The following is a 22,193-nucleotide window of genomic DNA, read 5'->3' on the forward strand; positions in this document are numbered from 1 at the left end:
AACATATTTCCTGCCTCTAGCGTGTCCAAACCCTTAATAATCTTATATGTTTCAATAAGATGCCCTCTCATCCTTCTAAACTCCAGAGTATACAAGCCCAGCCGCTCCATTCTCACAGCATATGACAGCCCCGCCATCCCGGGAATTAACCTTGTGACTTACGCTGCAATCGCTCAATAGCAAGAATGTCCTTCCTCAAATTAGGGGATCAAAACTGCACACAATACTCTAGGTGGGTCTCACTAGGGCCCTACACAACTGCAGAAGGACCTCTGCTCCTATACTCAACTCCTCTTGTTATGAAGGTCAACATGCCATTAGCTTTCTTCACTGGCTGCTGTACCTGCATGCTTACTTTGATTGACTGATGAACAGGGACCCCCCCAGATCCCGTTGTCCCTGTACCCAAAAAGACAAGGATTACTGGTCTTAATGACTAAAGGTCTGTCGCACTGACATTTGTAGTCATGAAAACCCTTGAAAGACTTATGCTGGTCCAGCTGAAAAATATCACAAACACCCTGCTGGACCCTCTGCAGTTTGCATACTGGGCCAATGATCAGTTAACCTAGTTAACCTAGGCCTGCACTTCATCCTCCAGCACCTTGACCCACAACAGACCTATGCAAGGATTTTGTTTGTTGATTTTAGCTCTGCATTTAACACCATTGCGCCAGAGCTACCACAATCTCCAAGTTGGCTGTGTCTGAACCCCTCTGTCAGTGGATCACCAGCTTCCTGACAGACAGGAAGCAGCATGTGAGGTTGGGAAGGCACATCTCGGACCTGCAGACCCTCAGCATAGGAGCACCGCAAGGCTGCGTACTCTCTCCTCTCATTTACTCATTCTACACCAACGACGGCAACTCTACAGACACATGTCAAGTTTGCGGACGGCACAACTCAGATTGGACTGATCCAGGATGGGGAGGAATCTGCCTACAGACAGGAAGTGACACAGCTGGTGTCCTGGTGCCTTCGTAACAACCTGGAACTCATTGCTCTTAATTGATGGTAGACTTTAGGAGAGCTCCCCCTCCCCTCACTCACCATCAACAACACCACAGTCACATCTGTGGAGTCGTTTAAGTTCCTTGGCAGCATCATCTCCAAGGACCTGAAAGGCGGGGCTACCATCGACTCCACAGTCAAAAAGGTCCAACAGAAGATGTACTTCCTGTGACAGCTGAGGAAACACAAGCTGCCACAGGCAATGACGGTCCAACTCTATATTGCCATCGTATAGTCTGTCCTCACTTTCTCCATCATGGTCTGGTTTGGCTCAGCCACCAAGCACGACATCCAGATGCTCCAGCGAATCGTCCAATTAGCTGAGAAGGTTGTTGGTTGCAACCTTCCCCCCCTTCATTGACAAACTGTACACTGCAAGGGCCAGGCTGCGAGTGGGTAAAATAATCTCTGACCCCTCTCACAACTCTTTGAAGCACTTCCCTCTGGAAGGTGATTCTGGACTGTCAAAGCCGCCATAGCCAGAAATAAAAACAACTTTTTTCCATGAGCTTGTGAGCGGAGCACCAAGGCAATTTCCTGGTATGTGTACATACTTGGTCAATAAAATTATTCATTCGAAAAGCAAGTGGAGTTTAATTCAGTTTAGTTTAATTTAGAGATACAGTGTGGAAACAGGCCCTTTGGTCCACCAAGTCGGTACTAACCAGCAATCCCCATACACTAGCACTATGCTACACGCTGGAGACAATTTACAATTTTTACTGAAGCTAAATGGGGAAAATGTACAAACTCCATACAGACAGCACCCGTAGTGAGGATTGAACCCAGGTTACTGGTGCTATAAGGCAGTAATTTTATTGCTGTGGCACCATGCCACCCAGTTAAGTCGAACCAGGTCAGGGCAGTGAATGGTAGGGCCCTAAAAGAGATTGTAGAGCAGTTGGGTCGAAAGTACAAATACATGGTTCCCTGAAAGTGGTGTACATCCAGTGGCAACAATAAACTGGAAAAGAAGAAAATGGGGAACCTTATAATGGTGGGCGATGTGACGATTAAGTCAGTTAGTTTACTGGGGAGCTATTGAGCTTCTTAGAACTGCACACATCCAGGAAACTGTTATGCTTTTCATTGGATTCTGACCTCTTTCCTGTAGGTATGTAAAGACTTTGCGTTTCAAAATACTCAGCTTCTGACCTGGATTTATGGACACAACAAGGAATGGCCAGTCAATTTCTTATCAATGGTAAACCACAGGATACTGAGAGTTGGGGACATGATTATAATCCCTTTGAATATCATTGGAAAGTGGTTAAGTTTTCCTATTTGAGCTTATGTAACTTGCCAATTATCAGCTCAAGCCCTGGTATTGACTGAGCGTTACAGTACACAGCCTTGGTTTGTTCTGCCTCCTGAGGAGTTGTGAATGCGTTTTTAACAATGGCATCTTGGTCAAGATTCCTACTTCTGACACTAGAATGAAAAGTAGAATGACATAGCAGACTAGGATATTAGCTTGAGGAAATCATGCAGCAAATCCTATGGCTGACATTACTGGCCCTCAGCAACCACAAATAACTTGCTTGGCGCAACGTCTGTCGCTAGTTAATGAAGAACTGTTCTCCTGACTGCTCATGGCCACAATATTCCTTTTGTCTCAAGAATTATAAATCAGTTTTGCTGTGCCTCATTCGTGCCAAACTCGTTCAAACAATGTTTTCATGTCAGGGTCAGTCATTCTCATCTCTGATTTTTATCTCTTTTGTACATATTAGTGTCAATTCTGTAATGAGGTTCAGAGCTGAGTGATTATCACAACTGAAACGCATTGATCAGTGTGCAGATGATTGCTTGATAGTCCGATCCATAAAACCTCCCTCGCTTTGATGATGATTAAGACACAGTTGATGGCTCGGAAATTGGCCAGATTCAATTTATCAGGGGTTATTTGGACAGAAAAGACCCAGGTAATTTTCCACTTTATTAGTGATTTGCAAGTGTTACAGTGTAGTGGGACAGGTGGTCCAATGTGCAATTAGTTCCGGAGAACCTTTTCAGCATGTTGGACATTGGATGAGGTCAAGTTTGAGATTACTCTTTCATGGTCAAATTGGCTGCTGATAGTCATCATATGTGTTCACATATTGAAAATTTGCCCATTAAGATCAGATATAAAAGAATGTTTCTCAATCTAGCAATGCATGTTAGAGGTAAAAAAAAAAAAGGTATCTTAATGGAGATAGTATCATTCAATTATTATTTTGCACACTCCTAAGAAAATTAGAGGAAAATCAGATAGGTCACTCTAGTTTTATTTTCTCTGTAGGTTTCATTTGTCCATTAAATCTAAGACGAGATTACTACTGAATCTCTTAATAATTCTTCTTTATTGATATTATGTGCAAGTCCATCACATTCCCCAATATTATGTTTTCACAACTTCAAAATGTGCTGATGAGCTGGGGCAAATTTGCACAAATTAATTTCTGCCCTTTGTCTTAAAAAGTCAGAACAGCAGAGACATATATATTACTCACTAAGAATAGATATACTGTATTGACTCGCCTTATATATGATTCGCAAAAGGATAATCAATAGTCTGTGAATTACTCGGTTGGCAATGATTTTTTTTTAATTAAAAAAAGGCTTTTCAGTTATCCTAATTTCCAGAAATATACGGGACATTGTGCTGGAAAAAAACCCCAACCTTGCTCTAGCCTTCTCAAATGGGGCAAAATTATTGGGGGAAATAAGTAGGATGAACGTTGATTATGCATGGTGTATCCCTCAATTACAGGGTGTTTTCCCTGTTGGAACGAGACTTACTTTGTCCATTCATTGATCTCAATTACACGGTACTGCATGGGTGGGGGAACCACTGCCTTGTGCGTGAAATATTAATTTTGTCGAAGTGGTTAATTTGCCTTGTGTTACAAACGCATCTGCGAGTGGTGGGCGGGGAAGGTATTGAGAGGGAGAGGAGGAGGGGGGGAGAAGGAAGAGAAAGAGAGGTTTAATTGAAGCAACTTGCAGTGAGAGCGTTGCTGTTGCTGCTGCCCGCTAGTGTTGAGGGGAGGGGGTGGTCCTGGCTTCTGTTGCAGGCGGCGGGACGGTAGGAGCATCGCTGGAGACTTTGTGGGGAAGCTGCGGTGCAGCCGGCGTTTTGCAGGTGAGCCGGGGGCGGGCGGGCGGGCGGTGCAGCCGAGTCTCCCCGGGCAACAAAGGAGGGCGTCCGTCCGCCCGCCCGCCCGGGGCAGCGACAACAGCAGCCGGCGCCCTCTGTCTCTCTCCCCCCCTACACCTCCCGTAATCACGATGCCCGCTGGGCCCCGGCCGTCCGCCAGCGTCACCACCGCTAATTTAATTCCCCTTCGTATAAACCTGAGCGAAATCACGGTGGTTTGGCCGGAGCGGACTGTAGGGGGAGAAGGTGTAGGCCCTGAACCGGCCGGTGGCTTTGGATGGAGCTTTGTTCAGTGGCGGCGCCCACTCTCCACCGGGTCGCTGCGGTTAATTCCCAATCACTGCCACCGACCGACCCACCGACCGCGGCTTGAGATTTGTATTTGATTTTTTGAGTGCAATGCCGGTTTCCTGACTGCATGCATTGAGACTAACAGTCGCGGTCTACAGCCCGGGTGCCTGGCGCTGGGCTCATTACAGCCATTTTTCAAAAGAAAGGACTGGACTGGACGAGTACTTCCTTCGCGTTGCGAGAGATCTCAATTATAAATGCTGCTGCTGCTGCTGAATTATCAAATTGTTGCCCCACTGCCCGGCCCGTTGATAGCAAGGATGTGATTGAGCTGGAGAGGGTGCAGAAAAGATTCACGAGAATGTTGCTCGGACTGCAGGGTTTGAGTTATAGGGAGAGGCTGCACAGGCTTTCCCTGGAGTGGAGGAGGCTGAGAGGGTGACCTTATGGAGGTTTATAAAATAACAACGTGGATATTCAGTCTTTTCCCGAGGTTTAGGGGAATCTGAAACCAGAAGGCTGCGGGCTAAGGTGAGGGGAAGGATTTAAAGGGGACCTTGGGGGCAAGTTTTTCCACACAGACCAGTGAAGATATTGAAAGAGCTGCGAGAAGAGGCGGTTGAGACAGTTACAATTGCAATTAAAAAAAAAACATTTGGACAGTTACATGAATGGGAAAGCCTTCGAAGGATATGGGTCAAATACTAGCAAACAGGATTGTCTCAAAGGCTGCTTGATCAGTATGGATGAGTAGGGCTGAAGGACCTATTTCCATGTTCTGCAACTCTATCAATAAATGTCAACCTAGTGTGAAAATGCAAAGATAGAAGATAGTTTGTTTGCATAAACCCGACTACGCTGTTTTTATTTGATAATTTGGATGTCTAAACCATGACCATACTTTCTGCATATTGTGAAATCTGCATGTTTTAATTGATGTGGAAAGCAAGTGCCAACTCTCCACCTGTTTCTTAATCCGGATAGTTTAAACACAGGTTGTTGTAACCCAATGTCCCTCAAATGTTCAACTGGAATGCTTGTGGAGTTCAAATCATTAAAATAATGAATGGCGTAGAGTGGATGTGGAGAGGATGTTTCTGGTAGTGGGACAGTTTAGGACCATAGGCCACAGACTCAGAATAAAAGGATGAAATGTGTCAGCAGGAACTTCAGATGCTGGTTTAAACCAAAGATAGATACAAAAAGCTGTCGTAACTCAGCGGGTCATAGCATCTCTAGCGAAAAGAAACAGGTGACCCTTCTTCAGACTGACAGTCAGGGGAAAGGGAAACGAGAGATAGATGATGATATAGAGAGAGGGAGAGAACAAATAAATGAAAGATATGCAAAAAATAAACAATGATAATGGAAACAGGCCATTGTTAACTGACCCACAACAGAAGACAATAGACAATAGGTGCAGGAGTAGGTCATTTGTCCCTTCGAGCCAGCACCGCCATTCAATGTGATCATGGCTGATCATCCCCAATCAGTACCCCATTCTGCCTTCTCCCCATATCCCCTGACTCGCTATTTTTAAGAGCCCTATCTGGCTCTTTAAAGCATCCAGAGAACCTGCCTCCACCGCCCTCTGAGGCAGAGAATTCCACAGACTCACCACTCTCTGTGAGAAAAAGTGTTTCCTCGCCCAGCTGTTCCATTCTCTCAGCATATGACAGTCCCGCCATCCCGGGAATTAACCTTGTAAACCCTCGTTGCACTCCCTCAATAGCAAGAATCTCCTTCCTCAAATTAGGGGACCAAAACTGCACACAATACTCCAGGTGTGTTCTCACTAAGACTCTGAACAACTGCAGAAGGATCTCTTTGCTCCTATATTCGATTCCTCTTGTTATAAAGGCCAACATGCCATTCGCTTTCTTAACTGCCTGCTGTACCTGCATGCTTACTTTCATAGACTGATGTACAAGGACCCCCAGATCCCGTTGCACTTCCCCTTTTCCCAACTTGACGCCATTTAAATAGTAATCTAAATAGATAGCTGGGACCACCCCCATCTCACACCCTTTGGGCATACCCAGCGGTGTGAATATTGATTTTTCTAACTTCAATAAACCCTTGCATCCCCCCTCTCTCTGTCCCTCCCTCACCCTAGTCGTTGTACTAGTTTCAATGTTGTCCCAGTAAATTTAATTGTAATGCGTTTTCACCTAGCCCACAGCTAACGATTGCCCGTTTCCTTTCTCATTGTTAATTTTTTGCATATCTTTCATTTATTTGTTCTATATATCGCAGTCTACATCTCTTGTTTCCCTTTCCTCTAACTCTCAATCTGAAGAAGGGTCTCAACCTAAAACATCACCTATTTTCTCCAGAGATGCTGTCTGACCTGTTGAATTAATCCAGCTTTATGTGTCCATCTTCAGAATAAAAGGACCTAACTTTAGAATGGAGATGAGGAGGAATTTATTTTGTCAGAGTGTGGCGAATCTGTGGAATTCATTGCCACAGATGGCTGTGGAGGCCAAGTCATTTAGTATTTTTAAAGCGGAGTTTGATAGGTTCTTCATTAGCACAATTAAAGGGCGTCATAGGTTATGAGATGGCAGGAGAATGGGGTTGTGAGGGAAAGAGATCAGCCACTATCGATGGGCGGACTGATGGCCTGATTCTGCTCTAATTTCTGCTCTAATTTCTTATGAACATGAAATATACAAATTGTGACACTCATTTGTTTTACATCATTTTATGAATGATCTAGATTTTTTGCTCAACTGCAAAATGTATTATTAGGTGATGAGTGTGTCACCTTGATTGCACTCTTGCATCTGACTCACGAGAATTTCAGGTTTTGACTTTGCATTTGAGCATATAATATAATCTAACAGAAGAGTGGTGTGTTGTTGGTGATCTTTTACCTATTGAATTTAATTGAGGCCTGTTTTATCATGAAAATATACCTAGAAACAGGGTAGGCCATTTAATTTTTTTTTTTTTAGTCAGTTTGGCCATTCAACAAGTGTGTAGGGAGTAACTGCAGATGCTGGTTTAAACAGATGATAGACACGGAGTAACTCAGTCTCCTTCCTCGTGTCCGGCCATCTTCCATATCTCGTCTTTCCGTTCGGTCAGTGACTGTTGACGGTCGGTGGTTGCAGAATTGGCTACTTCAGTCAGCCACTGTGGTACAGTTCCTGTCGTCAGCATTGTCCAGGATGTGTTACGTGGAGGCTTCTGCTTGCATCTCAGGAGTAACTCAGTGAAACAGGCAGTATCTCTGAAGAAAAGGAATGGGTGACGTTTCGGGTTGAGACCCTTCAGAGTAGAGTCAGGGGAAAGGGAAACGAGAGGTATAGAAGGTGATGTAGAGAGATATAGAATAAATAAATGAAAGATATGCAAGAAAGTAATGATAATAAAGGAAACCGGCCATTGTTAGATATTTGCTAGGTGGTGCGACTTGGGTCTCCACCACAGGAGATCGACTATCGGCTGACATCTATTACAAACCGACTGACTCTCACAACTATCTCGACTACACTTCTTCCCACCCTGATTCATGCAAAGACTATCCCCTACTCCCAATTCATCAGTCTACGGTGCAAGTGCGCCCAAGATGAGGTGTTCCATACCAGGATATCTAAGAATGTTCTCATTCTTTAGGGAATGGGGGTTCCCCTCCTCTGTCTTTGATAAGGCCCTCACACTATACCTCTCGTTTCCCATTTCCCTGACTAGTCTGAAGAAGAGTCTCGACCCAAAACGTCACCTATTCCTTCTCTCCAGAGATACTGCCTGTCCCGCTGAGTTACTGCAGTTTTTTTGTGGCCATTTGACAAGATTACTTGTGATCTGTGACAAATCCTTGTACAGTGGCCTCCATAATGTTTGGGACAAAGACCCGTCATTTAATTATTTGCCTCTGTACTCCACAATTTGTAATAGAAAAAATCTCATATGGTTAAAGTGCACATTGTCAGATTTTAATAAAGGCCATTTTTACACATTTTGATTTTACCATGTAGAAATTACAGCTGTGTTTATACATAGTGTCATCCCCCACTCCCCCCTCACAATTTCAGGGCACCATAATGTTTGGGACACATGACTTCACAGGTGTTTGTAATTGCTCAGGTGTGTTTAATTGCCTCCTTAATGCAGGCATAAGAGAGCTCTCGGCACCTCGTCTTTCCTCCAGTCTTTCCATCACCTTTGGAAACTTTTATTATTGTTTATCAACCTGAGGAACAAAGTTGTGCCAATGAAAGTCAAAGAAGCCATTATGAGACTGAGAAACAAGAATAAAACTGTTAGCGACATCAGGCAAGCCTGAGGCTTACCAAAATCAATGGTTTGGAACATCATTAAGAAGAAAGAGAGCACTGCGGAACTTACTAATTGCAAAGGGACTGGCAGGCCAAGGAAGACCTCCACAGCTGATGACAGAAGAATTTTATCCATAATAAAGAAAAATCCCCAAACACTTGTCTGACAGATCAAACACTTTTCAGGAGACGGGTGTGGATTTGTCAATGACCACTCTCTGCAGAAGACTTCATGAACAGAAATACAGAGGCTATACTGCAAGATGCAAACCACTGGTTCACCACAAAAATAGGATGGCCAGTTTACAATTTGCCACAAAGTACTTAAAAGAGCAACCACAGTTCTGGAAAAAGGTCTTGTGGACAGATGAGATGAAGATTAACATTTCAGAATGATGGCAAGAGCAAAGTCTGGAGGAGAGAGGAACTGTCCAAGATCCAAAGCATACCACCTCATCTGTGAAACACGGTGGTATGGCCTGGGGGTGTTATGGCCTGGGCATGTATGGCTGCTGAAGGTACTGGCTCACTTATTGTCACTGATGATACAGGTGCACAACCTTTTATCCGAAGTTCCAAATAACGAAAAGCTCCAAATAGCGACATTTTTTCAATCCTTGATGAAAGGTCCTTGAAGACGTTCACCGAGGGCGGCCCGCAGAGGTGACAGCGGAACCTCCGGTCGGTCCTCGAAGAAAGGGGAACTAAATCCCCATTCATAAAAGAGAAGGTGAGGGTATATTGCGCGGGAGGGTTAATAATTGACAATCTGCTGCTGCCTGCCCGCTGAGTTAAAAAGTTCCCACGGTAGACTCTCGATACACAGTGTATCGTGAGTCTTGCGTGGGACCTTTTTAACTCGGCGGGCAGGCAGCAGCAGATTGTCGCTCCCTTCAGTTTCACCCCACCTACACCCCTCTGCTTCCCGGCCATGTGTGTGACCCCTTCCCTCCCCTCTCCAGCTCCCCGCCCATTGCACCGGCGCGGGGGCTTTGCACTGTCTTCACGTCGGAGTTGCCAGCAGGTCAGTGCCAGTCACCGGAGACGTCAAGACCAACGGGACACCGGCCCCCAGGCCCACTGCAAGCACGGAGATCCCAGAGACCCACAGCCAGCAGCAGCCCAGCCCCGTTCCAACTCCAGAGGAACACGCTCCCCGTAGGGACAGAAGCTGATGGTGTGCAAGGTACGTCTTGGTCTTGGGGTTGCGGATGAGGGGGCGCAGCTCGGGCTGTGACGTCTCCGGCCACCCCCCTGTACAGGAGCTGAGACTGGGAACTGTGGGGTTTGCAGTTGCAGAGGGAGGGGGCAAGGGCGGTACAGTTCCCAGTCTCAGCTCCATTCCAGGGGGGTGGCCGGAGACGTCAGGACCAACGGGACACCGACTGCAAGCACGGAGATCCCAGAGACTCACAGCCAGCAGCAACTCTAGCCCAGCCCCGCTCCAACTCCAGAGGAACCCGGGTTGCGGATGAGGGGGCGCAGCTCGGGTTGTGGGCGAACTGCCACTTGTCGCTGTAGCGGCCCATCGGGGAGCGGGTTCTTGTTGGTCCTGACGTCTCCGGCCATCCCCCTGGACAGGAGCTGAGAGACGTCAGGACCACCTGAAGCCGCTCCCCGATGGGCCGCTCCAGCGACAAGTGGCTGTTCGCCCACAGCCCGAGCTGCGCCCCCTCATCGGGACACCGACCCCCAGGCCCACTGCAAGCACGGAGATCCCAGAGACTCACAGCCAGCAACAACTCTAGCCCAGCCCCGCTCCAACTCCAGAGGAACCCGGGTTGCGGATGAGGGCGAACTGCCACTTGTCGCCGTAGTGGCCATTCGGGGAGCGGATTCCTCTGGAGTTGGAGGGACAGGGAGACACAGCGGCTTTTGAGAATGGTGGGCAATCACTTCCAAAGTTCTGCCCACACAGTCAGTGCACCTCTCCTACACTTGTCTCCCGCACTAAGATCATCTCTCAGAGAATGATCCCAGCCTAACCCTCCCTATTCTGCACGAAAAGACTACATTGAAGACTCAAACTCGCGATCGAGTAACTGCCGGGATCGAGGCGCAAACTCGCGACCTTGCGGATATGAGCCGAGCATTCTACCACTGCACCAGCCATTAAAATCTACGCTAAAAATCTTCCATTCCGAAAGCCGAAAAATTCTGAATTACGAAAAGTGTCTGGTCCCAAGGCTTTCGGATAAAAGGTTGTGCACCTGTAGTAGCATAATGAATTCTGAAGTGTATAGATACATCCTATCTGCTCAAGTTCTAACAAATGCCTCAAAACGCATTGGCCGGCGGTTCATTCTACAGCAAGACAATGAATCCAAACATATGGCGAAAGCAACAAAGGAGTTTTTCAAAGCTAAAAATTTGTAAATTCTTGAGTGGTCAAGTCAATCACCCGATCTGAACCCAATTGAGCATGCCTTTTATATGCTGAAGAGAAAACTGAAGGGGACTAGCCCCCAAAACAAGCATAAGCTAAAGATGGCTGCAATACGGGCTTGGCAGAGCGTCACCAGAGAACACCCAGCAACTAGTGATGTCCATGAATCGCAGACTTCAAGCAGTCATTGCATGCAAAGGATATGCAACAAAATACTAAACATGGCTACTTTCATTCACATGACATTGCTGTGTCCCAAACATTATGGTGCCCTGAAATGTTGGGGGGTGGGGGTGGGTGGGTGGGGGGGGAACAATGTATAAGCACTACAGTAATTTCTACATGGTGAAACCAAAATGTATAAAATGGCCTTTATTAAAATCTGACAATGTGCACTTTAACCACATGTGATTTTTTTTTTCTATTACAAATCTCAAATTGCAGAGTACAGAAGCAAATAAATAAATAATGTGTCTTTGTCCCAAACATTATGATGGGCACTTGGCTCCTACAATGGATTAGCCCAGAATGTCAACTTTGTCGGCATGGACAAATTGGGCTCAAGGGTCTGTTTCCATACTGTATAGCTCCATGACCCAATAACTCAATTTATAATCTAATAAACCTAATAGCCATCAACATTTGAAGTTGCTATTGAGCTTGTAGTTATTGTGGACTGCAAGAAGGAACTGCGAATGCTGATTTAAATCGAAAATGAACACAAAAAGCTGGGATAACTCAGCGGGACAGGCAGCATCTCTGGAGAGAAGGAATGGGTGATGTCTCGGGTCGAGACCCTTCTTCCTTCCTTGTTATCGTCTCTTAAACGTAAATTTTGTGAAATATTATTTTCGTCCTTTTAAAGAAAATTACTGAGGAATATCCAAGTCTTTTCTATGTCAATGCATTTATTTGGCTTATTTATAAAAGTAGAAAACGGGTTAGACAGCATCCTATTGAAAGAAACTGAATTTGTATTTCAAGTCTGAAACCCTTCAGAATAACTTGAAACAGATTATCTTTAATCTGTTTATCTTTAAACAGATGCCCCTGATCTAACAAGTGTTATTTCAGAGTTACAGCATTTTACTAATTTTTGTTTAATAATTTTATTAATTTGTTGACTAGTTCTGTTTAAAACGAAGGTATAAATTGACATATGTCTTAGCAAGGGTGTAGCAGAAGGATGCAGACATATAAATTCCAGATCTTGCTTTTGTTCATCTTTTTCTGTGATTAGTTGACATACCTACATGTCTATTTTGTCAATAGTTCGTTATTTTAACATAACACTTAATTTTGTAATTTCATAACGCAATTTTGTAAATCCAATTTCAAATCAGCGCACTTAACTTTACATTCTTCTTTATCATAGAAACGTCTTGCATATTGGTGCCATTTTGCAGGAGAGGTCACATAACTGGAACATAGAATTCTAGGTATGAGTTGAGAAAAGAGTTTGGTTCAATTTTGAAATCAATGAAGTGTTTATAATACAATTTCATCAATTTGCTTGTAATGGGTCATTGGCTATATTAATTCAGAATAGAAAGTAAAGTAGCCACTATTCTTATTCTTTACCATTGAGCATACTTTTACTTTAAAATTTTATGGTAGCAAGTGAATATTGAAATGACTTCCCATTTAATCGATGAGTTGGATGATTTTTAATGTAAGCGATTAAAATCAGTTAGGGGCCTCGGATGTTCTCATTCTTGTACTTTTGTGTTCCCCCAAGAATGTCTTTGTACAAATGGAAGGGCCCAGAAATCTGTGTTTGAAAGACATTGTAGTGCAGGCATGCATGCTAGATGTCCTGTTTTAACATGCTCCACACAGATTACATATCAATTTGATAGATGATAAAATGGCAATTTTCTGATATAGTCTACTGTGAGGTTGACAGTGCTGCTTACTTAAGATGCAAATGGTGTGAAATTAGTGCTTTGTTCAGACACAAGCTGAGCTTTATGCTACATATCTTAATCTTTGTACGTTCTCTGATTTATCTGCTACTTCTACCTTCTTACTGCTAATTCCAGCTTTGTTTTCTTTTCATGCTTTCTCACTTGAATTTGGTGTTCCAAATCAAATGTTCCTCTATTAGTGTACTATCTATAACCGTTTTCCAATCACCTATTTCTCTATTGCTTGACATTCTGATTTCTCAATACTTTGCAAAAATTATTGTCCTTTTTGTAAATCTGTCGACAAACCATGCCAATTTTTCCATTTTCAAACTCCTCTTAATACTGGTTTACCATTGAGACACCTTTCTTATTTTTGTAGAATGTGGACTACGTTTTGATGAATTTTGAGATCTGTGAATCATGTACCTGATGACAGAAGTCCTTCAAGTAAGTGATAACGTAAATTTCAATGTACAACACAACGTCATGAAAAAATAAGAGTATTTGAAGTAAAAGCAAGTGTAATCCATTTGGTCCCCTGCGCATACTATTCTGTTCAGTGAGGTCATGAATGATATTTGACCTGCAGTTTAGTTGGATGATGCTTTTAACACAGTTGAATTTATTGTCTTTATTTTACTGTTTTCTTTGTAAATGTAACCTAATTGCACACTTTGTCCTTAACCCAATATAATTGCTTGTATTACCGAATCAAGTTGTATATCTTGCCAGCAGTGACTTTTAAATGACTGAATGTCTCATGCAGTTTTCATTTCATCATCAATAAGAGAGAAGCAAGAGGTTGAACCTTTGATGATTGACATCTAAAGGACGGCTCTAGACTCTCTGCAAGCAGGGATTTACAGATTGAGTAACTGAGCCTATCTCATCATCCATGATATTGTACAGTTGATGGTGTTTGTCGGAGTCATCCATTTAACATTCTGAATAAGCTAATTACAATACTTTTCTGTTTGCAACTAAGACTGTGGTTGTAGAGCTTATTAATAAGAAGATTACACGGAATTTTGTTCCTTTTGCAATATGTTTCTATGAGCCAGATGGTACTTTTAGTTTTATGCTTCTGTAGGAACCAGTCTTTCCCCACCCCCAATCCCTCATTGAGGATACAGCTTGCTGTTCAGTTTGCCTCGGACTTCTGTGTCAGCATTTGAACTGTAGACAGAAGTCAAAGATGAGCTGCTGGTCGTGTGTTGGCTTATCTGAATCTTTTGCTCCTGTGTTGGATATGCCACCTCCAATGCTTCTCACGTTCATCTTGTGCTTCAACTAATCAAAGATTCCAATATTTTAATAATTAAGATGGACCCAAAGTGCTGGAGTAACTCAGCGGGTTTGGCAGCATCTGTGAAGAAAATGATTGGGTGATGTTTTCTTCAGACGGCTTTAATAATTAATATTTTTTCATAATTTAATGTTTTTAGGATTGTCGTTTTGGAGAGTTTTCAAAATAAAATGATTATCAATGTGAACTGGAGGTGGGCCCTCAGGATTTGAGAGCTAATGGTTAGACATGACCAGAAATCGATTTGCAGGACAACTCTTTGCTTTGGAGGGTCAGGTTCGTTGACTCTGTATATCCATAATCAAGATAATACATAATCTTACCATCGGGTCCGTTGGCCCACGCCTCTGGACTACCACCATCGGGTCCGCTGATCCCCGCCACTCCACCTCCCCCCTACAACCCACAGCCGTCGCCTTACCTGGAGCCCGGACTCTCCACTGGGCCTGAAGCCCTCACGCTGCTCACTCCCTCTCTCCTGGGTTTGACTCCACTGGGTCCTAGTGCTAGTCGACCCAGCCTTGCTCACCTCAGTGGCAGTTCGACTGAGTCTCCTCCCCCCCCACCCCCTCTAACTGCAAGTCTCCTCCCCCCACCCCCTCTAACTGTGTGGCCCCTGCTCTTCCCCACCCACACCACAGCCCTCTCACCCCCCCACCCCCTGACCACCCACCACCCCCCCCCCCACACATCGCCTCATCCCCACCTGCCTTCCTCCGGACCCAACCCCCATCCCTGTCGAGTGTTCACCATCCCCCCCGACCTCCCCCTCTCCAACACCGAACGGTCCGTCCTCAACAGAGGTCTTACCTTTGTCCCCCTCCGTCCCCACGTCAATGAATTCCGCGCACACCACGACTTGGAGCTCTATCTACCGTCGCCTCCGCCTCACAGCTTTCTTCCATGGGAAGGAGTCCTCGCCCCCCACTGATGACCCCTTTTCCCGTCTCCAACGCACCCCCTCCTCGTGGAACCCCCCTCGTGGCCAATTTCCGGCTTTAGAACTTTTTATCAATAACTGCCGTCGCGACATCAACCGCCTCAACTTCTCCACTCCCCTGTCTCACTCCAATCTCTCACCACAGGAACGCTCTGCCATCGACTCACTCCGCAACAACCCAGATTTGGTTATCAAACCCGCTGACAAGGGAGGTGCCGTGGTAGTCTGGCGCGCCGATCTCTACAAAGCTGAGGCCACGCGCCAACTATCGGACACCTCCTCCTACTTACCCCTGGACCATGACCCCACTGACGAGCACCAGGCCACCATCTCCAGCACCATCACCAACTTCATCCACTCCAATGCCCTACCCGACCAAGCCTCCAACCTCATCGTTCCCCAGCCCCGCACAGCCCGATTTTACCTTCTCCCTAAAATCCACAAACCAGATTGTCCCGGAAGACCCATTGTCTCCGCCTGTTCGTGCCCCACCGAACTCATTTCCAAATACCTTGACTCCATCCTATCACCCTTGGTTAAATCCCTCCCTACCTATGTCCAAGACACCTCAGACACTCTCCGTCGTCTCCGCGCATTCAATTCTCTAGGCCCTCACCCCCTCATCTTCACCATGGACGTCCAATCACTATACACCTCCATCCCCCACCACGATGGTCTCACAGCCCTCCGGTTCTTCCTCGACCAGAGAAGCAACCCATACCCAGCCACTGACACTCTCCTCCACCTAGCGGAGCTGGTCCTTACCCTCAATAACTTCGAGTTCGACTCCTCCCACTTCCTCCAAATACAAGGCGTAGCTATGGGCACACGCATGGGCCCCAGCTATGCCTGCCTATTTGTAGGTTACGTCGAACAATCCTTGTTCAATACATACCAGGGCCCCATCCCCAACCTCTACCTCCGCTACATCGACGACTGCTTTGGTGCCACCTCCTGCACCCGCACACAACTGACTGACTTCATCCACTTCACCACTAATTTCCACCCGGCACTGAAATACACCTGGACCATCTCCGACACTTCCCTACCATTCCTTGACCTCACTATCTCCATTGCAGGTGATAGACTTCTAACCGACATACACTATAAACCCACTGACTCCCATGGCTATCTGGACTACACTTCTTCCCACCCTGCTTCCTGTAAGGACTCCATCCCCTACTCCCAATTCCTCCGTCTACGCCGTATCTGCTCCACGGATGAGGCGTTCCACACCAGGACATCTGAAATGTCCTCACTATTCAGGGAACGGGGGTTCCCCTCCTCCACCATAAATGAGGCTCGCACCAGGGTCTCTTCCATACCCCGCAACACTGCTCTCTCTCCCCATCCCCGCACTCGCAACAAGGGCCGAGTCCCCCTAGTCCTCACCTTTCACCCCACCAGCCATCACATACAAAAAATAATCCTCCGTCAGTTTCGCCACCCTCCAACGTGACCCCACTACTGGCCACATCTTCCCATCTCCCCCCATATCTGCCTTCCGCAAAGACCGCTCCCTCCATAACTCCCTTGTCAATTCTTCCCTTCCCTCTCGGTCCACCCCCTCCCCGGGCACTTTCCCTTGCGGCCGCAGCAGATGCAACACTTGTCCCTTTACCTCCCCCCTCAACTCCTTTCAGGGACCCAAGCAATCGTTCCAGGTGCGCCAGAGGTTTACCTGCATCTCTTCCAACCTCATCTATTGCGTCCGCGCTGCTCTAGATGTCAGCAGATCTATATCGGTGAGACCAAGCGGAGGTTGGGCGATCGTTTCGCCGAACACCTCCGCTCGGTCCGCAATAACCAAGCTGACCTCCCGGTGGCTCAGCACTTCAACTCCCCCTCCCACTCCATCTCCGACCTCTCTGTCCTGGGTCTCCTCCATGGCCACAGCGAGCAGCACCGGAAATTGGAGGAACAGCACCTCATATTCCGTTTGGGGAGTCTGCATCCCGGGGGCATGAACATCGACTTCTCCCAATTCTGTTAGTCCTTGCTGTCTCCTCCCCTTCCTCAGCTCCCCTGCTGTCTCCTCCCACCCTCCAGCCTTCCGGCTACTCCTCCTTTTCCCTTTCTTGTCCCCACCCACCCCCACCCCTGATCAGTCTGAAGAAGGGTTTCGGCCCGAAACGTTGCCTATTTCCTTCGCTCCATAGATGCTGCTGCACCCGCTGAGTTTCTCCAGCTTTTCTGTGTAACCATCAAGATAATACAGTTGGGCAGACTCTTGAGTTCCAAGGCCGAGGTGGGCATTGAATTTTGTATGATCTGGTTTGATTATTGATTATATTTTGCAGTTCGGGAGTAAACAATCACAATTATGATAGCACAATCTTAATTTTAACAATACAACACATTAGAAACATATAAACATAGAAAATAGGTACAGGAGAAAGCCATTCGGCCCTTCGAGCCAGCACCGCCATTCATTGTGATCATGGCTGATCGTCCCCAATCAATAACCCGTGCCTGCCTTCTCCCCATATCCCTTGATTACACTAGCCCCTAGAGCTCTATCTAAATCTCTCTTAAATCCATTCAGTGACTTGGCCTCCACTGCCCTCTGTGGCAGGGAATTCCACAAATTCACAACTCTCTGGGTGAAAAAGTTTATTCTCACCTCAGTCTTAAATGGCTTCCCCTTTATTCTAAGACTGTGTTCTCTGGTTCTGGACTCGCCCAACATTGGGATCATTTTTCCTGCATCTAGCTTGTCGAGTCCTTTTATAATTTTATGTTTCTGTAAGATCCCCCCCTCATCCTTCTAAACTCCAGTGAATACAAGCCTAGTCTTTTCAATCTTTCTTCATATGACAGCCTCGCCATCCCAGAGATCAATCTCGTGACCCTACGCTGCACTGCCTCAATCACAAGGATGTCCTTCCTCAGATTGGGAGACCAAAACTGTACACAATACTCCAGATGTGGTCTCACCAGAGCCCTATACAACTGCAGAAGAACCCCTTTACTCCTATACTGAAATCCTCTTGTTGTGAAGGCCAACATTCCATTAGCATTCTTCACTGCCTGCTGTACCTGGAAGCCAACTTTCAGTGACTGGTGTACAAGGACACCCAGGTCTCGCTGCACCTCCCCCTTTCCTAACCTAACCCCATTGAGATAATAATCGGCCCCCTTGTTTTTGCTGCCAAAGTGAATAACCTCACATTCATCTATATTATACTGCATCTGCCCACACACTCAACCTGTCCAGGTCATCCTGTAACCTTCTAACATCCTCTTCACAGTTCACACTGCCACCCAGCTTTGTGTCATCCGCAAACTTGCTAGTGTTGCTCCTAAAACCCTCTTCCAAATCATTAAAATATATGGTAAACAGTTGCAGCCCCAACACCGAGCCTTGCGGCACTCCACTCGCCACTGCCTGCCATTCTGAAAAGGACCCGTTCACTCCTACTCTTTGTTTCCGGTCTGCCAACCAATTTTCTATCCGAGTCAACCAACACCATGTGCTCTAATTTTGGTCACCAAATTCCCGTGCGGGACCTTATCAAAGGCTTTCTGAAAGTCTAGATACACTACATCCACTGGCATCCCTCTATCCATTTTACTTGTCACATCCTCAAAAAATTGCAGAAGATTCGTCAAGCATGATTTCCCTTTCATAAATCCATGTTGACTTGGACTAATCCTTTTACTGCTATCCAAATGCCCCATTATTACCTCTTTAATAATTGACTCCAGCAACTTTCCCACCGCCAAAGTCAGGCTAACTGGTCTGTAATTCCCCGTTTTCTCTCTCGCTCTTTTCTTGAAAAGTGGGATAACATTAGCTATCCTCCAATCCACAGGAACTGAACCTGAATCTATTGAACATTGGAAAATGACAACCAATGCATCCACTATTTCTAGAGCCACCTCCCTGAGGACCCTGGGATGCAGACCATCAGGCCTAGGGGATTTATCATCCTTAAGTCCCATTAGCCTGAAGGGCTTGTAATTAGCAGTTGCCCGGGTGCCAATGGCCACCCATTTTGCCCGGCTTGGCACCGCAGATACTGGTTTATATCGGATAGAAACAAAAAACTGGAGTAACTCAGCTGGTCAGGCAGCTTCTCTGGAGAAAAGGAACGTGACGTTTCGTGTCGGCGGCGGTAACAAGCTGTAGTGCGGAGCAGAGATACTAGGTGCGGGGTGACGGAAGATCGGAAGAAAGACGAACCCCGCACAGCAGCGGCAGCGACAGCACCTCCACCTCCTTCTCCAACACCCACACCCCGCCCGCCCTGATAGCAGCCGCTGCTTGCCAACGGTGCTTTCAAAACAAACCCTCCCGCATGCCGAGTCCGCGAGGAAGGGGGATGCCACCTTCCGCCGTCTGAAGCACCTGCACTGCTCGGCCCTGCACCTTCCTGCTGGCTGGCGGAGGAGGGCAGCCGGTGGCGAGGAGATTCCAACTGCCTCCCCCTTTATTGGCGGCACTTGGCGGTGGACAGGGATGGCTAAGGCAGCGGATCGATGATGCCTGTGTTGTCCGAGGAGGGTGGCCCTTCCTTCCTCCCTCCCCCCGCCCCCTCTCTCTCTCTCTCTCTTGTACGCCCCCATCCACCCCCCTTATCCTGGGACCCATCCTCTTCATCCCGCACTGATCCCCATTCCAGCCTCTATTCAGTCCTCACTGACATCCCCTGTGCCCCCCTCCCCATCTATTCATCCTGTACTGACCCCCCCCTTCTCATCCACCCTGCACTGCACCCCCCTTTCATCCTGCACTGCTCCCCATTCATCCCATACTGACCGCGCTCCATTTATCCTGCACCAATTTCCCCCATCTATCCTGTCCTGATCTCCCCATTCATCTTTTACTAAACTCCCCATTCATCTTTTACTGATCCCCCCATCCATCCTATACCTCACCCCATTCATCCTGTACTGATTCCCTCCCCATTCATCCTGAACTGATCCCCCATCCATCCTGTAGTGATCCGCCCATTCATCAGGAGTGAAGCCTCCCATTCATCCTCCACAGACCCTCCGATCTACACTGTACTGACCCCCCCCTCATTCATCCTGTACTGATACACCCATTCATCCTGCGCTGATCCCCCCCCCCTATCCATCCTGTATTGAGAAGAATGGGGGGATCAGTCTGACGAAGGGTCTCGGCCCGAAACATTGCCTATTTCTTGCTTCTTTATTCACTTTCGGGATGTGGACTCCATTGCGGCATCCAACGTGGTGAACAGTTGCTGTATCTGTAGTTACTCTCGTATTTCTGCTGGATAGTAGTTTACCTTATTTAATCTATTAATGCTTACGATTGAGAGCAATTTGCTTCTACTTTGGTTTTGTATGTTGACTGGGTAGGTAGATTATGAGATGGTGAGACTTTGCACTCCTGATGGGAGAACTGGAATTTCTCTTGCATGCTGCTGCTTCACTTCGAGTGGTCATTGGACAGCAGAATCTGGCATATTTGTTATATTTCCTACAAACTCTGAGAGCATATTTGAATTGTTTTCATCTGTCCCATTGGTAATCCCATGACAACTTGGAATATAATATTTGAGTTTGGTGTCAGGCATGCAGGCAGGCATGGAAATCACTATCAAAATATGGAGGGGACGGGGGACACAATCTTTTGGCGGCCGCGCGCGCATGCGCACACTCACACGCACACTCACACGCACGAGGCTTCGGAGGCTCAATCCAGCGCTAAATGCAGCTCAACTCTGCCTGTCTCACCGGGTTAACCTACAAGCCCTGCCTGGACTGATGGGACACCAGCGCTGCTTCTCCGCGCTGCCCATATTTCCCACAAGCCCAGGCAGGTTAACCTGGCGGGACAGGCAGAGTTGAGCTGGGTTTAGCACTGCTTTGTGTGCCATGAGGTGCTGAGTGTAACAATTCAACCCATGGATTTTCTGCCAGGTTTGATATCTTGATTTTCATAAACCTGTTTTCTCAGTCGATGAAAGGTTGCATTGCACACCGTAAGCAATAGTGAATTTCTTCATCAATTAATGCACTTGTTAAGGAGGGGCTTCTGAGATATAGAAAGTGGTCCACATTTTATCCTTGTTTGCCTTGAACCTTATTTGTTTGAGGCAATGTGGTGCAGTGGGAGCAGACAGCAGAAGCCTCCTGTTTTTCAGATCTGTGTAAGGCCCATCCTCTCGTAAGCTTCAATGAATGAGTCATTGATGACTTAGAGCTTAGTCTTTGAGCAAATATAAGAATTGTCTCCTTGAAGCAGCTCGGGTATTGATATTAAGATGATCTCTTTTTTGGTTTTGTTCTGATGAACATTGTTGAAAATTAACTGTCTTGCAGGATGTTTGCTTGAGGTGAGGTGCAGCATTGTGGGGAGGATTATTAAAGAAAGTGTTGCAGTAATGGGTTAGTCCTGTTTGCCACTGACCTTCACTAAAATCACTCCAAATTTTAGACCACTTTGATTTGATGTGCATGTCATAAAGTCATAATGGGGCCGTGAAATCCTGTGGGTGACTGAATTTAATGAGGGTGTTTCACAATTCCTCCTGATCAAAATGTGTTGGTTTGGAAAAAAAAACGTGCATCTTGTGACTGGCATTGTTCCCTGCATTTTATCTTGGAGTTGTTATGTTGTGAAAACTGTGTCCACTCTGCATGTAAATGGATTAAATCAATGTGATTTAGGGAACAGCTCTTTGGCATTTTGGGTGGGGGGGGGGGGGTGATCCTGGCAATGTTCCTTTTGGCAGACAACAAGGCGAACCACAAGTGAAAGGCAGATTTGTCTACTTTCTTTAAAATGATCATGCTTATGGTACCTCTGATATATGCTGGTATATTCTCCTTTTTCCAGATGAGGATGATGAAATTGCAAATTCCTTTGCATTTAAGCCTTGTTGGGATTAACTGCCAAGAACCACAATCTTCATTTATTTTCTGCAATTTATGAACCTTGCCATG

The 22,193-nt window shown here is 46.3% G+C and overlaps 1 protein-coding gene across 3 annotated transcripts in view; it reads left to right on the forward strand.

The window, feature by feature from the left end:
- Positions 1–3,948: 3,948 nt before the first annotated feature.
- Positions 3,949–22,193, forward strand: part of sestd1 (SEC14 and spectrin domains 1) — an 84,094-nt gene continuing 65,849 nt past the window's right edge. Inside the window, exons 1-3 of one of the 3 annotated variants that reach the window (XM_055637879.1) lie at positions 3,949–4,138; positions 12,492–12,555; positions 13,406–13,473. The gene's annotated coding sequence lies outside the window, so the exon portion shown is untranslated. The remainder of the gene's footprint in view (positions 4,139–12,491; positions 12,556–13,405; positions 13,474–22,193) is intronic. The other 2 variants (XM_055637880.1, XM_055637881.1) reach the window with 2 other exon arrangements.

Source organism: Leucoraja erinacea, chromosome 7 (genome assembly GCF_028641065.1).
Source record: "Leucoraja erinacea ecotype New England chromosome 7, Leri_hhj_1, whole genome shotgun sequence".
Lineage (NCBI taxonomy): Eukaryota > Metazoa > Chordata > Chondrichthyes > Rajiformes > Rajidae > Leucoraja > Leucoraja erinaceus.